This window comes from Eptatretus burgeri, chromosome 7 (genome assembly GCF_056783735.1).
Source record: "Eptatretus burgeri isolate ZD-2024b chromosome 7, Ebu_testis_v1, whole genome shotgun sequence".
NCBI classification, from domain to species: Eukaryota; Metazoa; Chordata; class Myxini; order Myxiniformes; family Myxinidae; genus Eptatretus; species Eptatretus burgeri.
This window is the reverse complement of record NC_140967.1, coordinates 16,776,327-16,779,289: the sequence shown is the minus strand read 5'-3', so window position 1 is coordinate 16,779,289 and position 2,963 is coordinate 16,776,327.

Sequence of the window (2,963 nt, the reverse complement as noted above, 5' to 3'; positions counted from 1 at the left end):
TCTATGTGCTTTGTAAGTGGGAAAACCTGCAAAATCGGCAGTGTATCAAATACTTGTTCTCCCCACTGTATATATATATATATATATATATATATATATATATATATATATACATATATATATATATATATATATATATATATATATATATATATATATATATATATATATATATATATATATATATATATATATACATACTGGCCGAGCTATACACTCAGGGAGTGGAAAGGGGGGGGGGGGGGAGAGTGTTCATGGGATATTCGTCACAGCCTTTTTAGATGCTGAATTTCAAATAATATACAACACACTAATTATGAAAAAAATGGAACATTGAATATAAGAAAAGCGTTTTTCTGAATCTAATCATATGAGAAACGGAATTGAATGACACACCATTATTATAAGTGAAGAAGAAGATGAAGGAGGAAGAGATTTTGTTTTATTGTAAATTAACCGCGTCACATACAGCTGTATGCGTGATTGTGTAGTACATTATATGTATGCGTGATTGTGTAGTACATTATATTATGTATGCGTATATGTGCATGCTGCTCGAGCGATTGTGTGTATTGATGTATCCGCTCGAGGAAAACTGTTGGCGGACGGATGCAGGCACGCACACAGGCACTCCCATACCGAACTCCTTTTATATTATTGATTGTTCTCCTACTGATTTTACAAATGTTGCAGTACAAACTTTATAGACAGGCTCACATTGCAATGGTACTGTACGTACTTTATATGCGATCTAATATTCCAACTAGTATGTACGTCATTGAAATACATGTCTGTTCTTGCTGTCGATTGGCCCTGTGCCTGCACTACACAAACAGAGAAGCAGCACATGGAGACAGCGGATTGAACTCCTGGCGTGAGCTCGGGGGAGGGGGGTGGAGGAAGAGGAGTGGGTGGATGGAATGGGCTGGTTCATGGGAACCGATCTGCACTATGATTGTGACCGTGCTTCCATGATGAATCCGGGCAGCAGGGAAGAGTGGGGAAGATTTGGTCCCCAACTTCCATTGGGTGGTACAAACATCACAAAGAGGCATCCTCGAGAGTTCATGCACATGTATTATTATTAGTATTATATTGCACATGTATGATTATTATTATCTATGCAGTACATACTTTATAGAGACATGTTTTCATAGTATGTACTTAATAGACAAACAATTCTGATGATATTCCACTGTTAACCACACCCATATACTGTGGGTGTGATGAGCCCTTGGGCAAATGTGTCTCGCGGCCCCACCCCCATAAGGCTGATTGACAGTCATAGTCATACCCACCCCTCTGTTGACTTCCGATTTCAGAGAGTATCTGTAAACATTTAACTGTAAAATGAACCGTACAAACAAACGATAGCAAAGATGCTGCACCAAGCAAAACTCTATCAGATGGTTCCAGAGTCATTGCCATTAAGAGAGGCAGCGCGGAAATATGCCATCTGAAGATTATTATTATTATTGTTATTATTATTATGAACTAAAAGAAGATTTTTCTGGTTTTAACCGATCTCGGTTTTTTGTTTTTGCCATAGTCTGGATATTCAAAAATGACTCCTGCCTCGACAATCAGCTGAACAGACCAGGTCGGCTCTCATACGTAGCCTCAGGTGCTTGTTTCCTTGCAGGTACTGGGTGTACTCTGGCTTTCAAAAGGAATTAGCCACTGTGGCTAATCCAGGTTTAGAATGATTAGCCACAGGAGAAAGGAAATAGCCACATATTTTATTCAAAAGTTTTTTTTTAGCAATATGGAATAATAAGTTAATTTTAAGGCAGATGTGTGAGTTTGATGGGTGAGGTTGTTTGGATGAGTGAGCTGGATTGTTGAGATTGGTTGGATGAGTGAGTTTGACGTGTGAGATTGGTTGAATGAAGACCATCAGGGGAGGTGGTGATTGTGAGGGATGGTGGTGGTGGTGGTGTGTGTGTGTGTGGGGGGGTATGGTCGTTGTGCCTTTAGTAGGTGGTAGTGGGGGGTGGGGGTGGTTGTGGACCAGGATTGGACCAACCTCATGTCACTCAAACTCACTCATCCAACCAATCTCACCCAACAACTTCACTCATCCAACCAATCTCACACATCAAACTCACTCATCCAACCAATCTCACACATCAACTCACACTTCCAACCAATGTCACACATCAAACTCACTCATACAACCAATCTCACCCATCAACTTCACTCATCCAACCAACCAAAGTCACCCATCAAACTCACTCATCCAAACAAACTCTCTCATCCAAACAAACTCGTCCTACTACAGGTACTACTACTACTGATTGTGTCAAAACTCACCTGGCAACCACTGACGCAACGAAGCATGTAGCGCCGAGTAGCGCCGAATCACGCCAAATCATTCCGGAAAAAAAAAATTTTTCAAAAAAATAAAAATTAAATTTTGAGACGAGAATCATGAGAATCATGCGTAATTTTGGTCTTTTTTTACTAGAAACTAGTTTAAAACTACTAAAGTTAGTATATATAAGCTTGTACGAAATCACGCGTGATTCCCGCAATCAAAACATACAAAATGGCGGCCATCTCAACGAAGGTTGAATTCTGTGCTAAAATCACCCAAAGTTCGTCTAAAACTGGTAAAAAAAAAAAACCACTAATACATGGATTAGCCACAGTGGCTAATGGGTGGTTTAAAATATTAGCCACAGGTAAGGGGGATTCACCCTGTGGCGACGTGGCGAGCGGCAGCGCACACCCAGAGGTATCATTGACTCGTTCAAATAAGATACTCACCATGTCTTTATTGTATTTCGTTTTTTTACATGCTCTCAGCTCTTGGAAGAGCAATGACACAGAACCAATCAGGGCACAACATAACAAAGGGAACCGCAGGAGAAAGGGGAAATACCAACAGCATGGGCAGAGGGAGAAAGCAGACAGACAGACAAACAAGGGATGCAGGTAAGGAGGTATAAGGGAGAATGCAA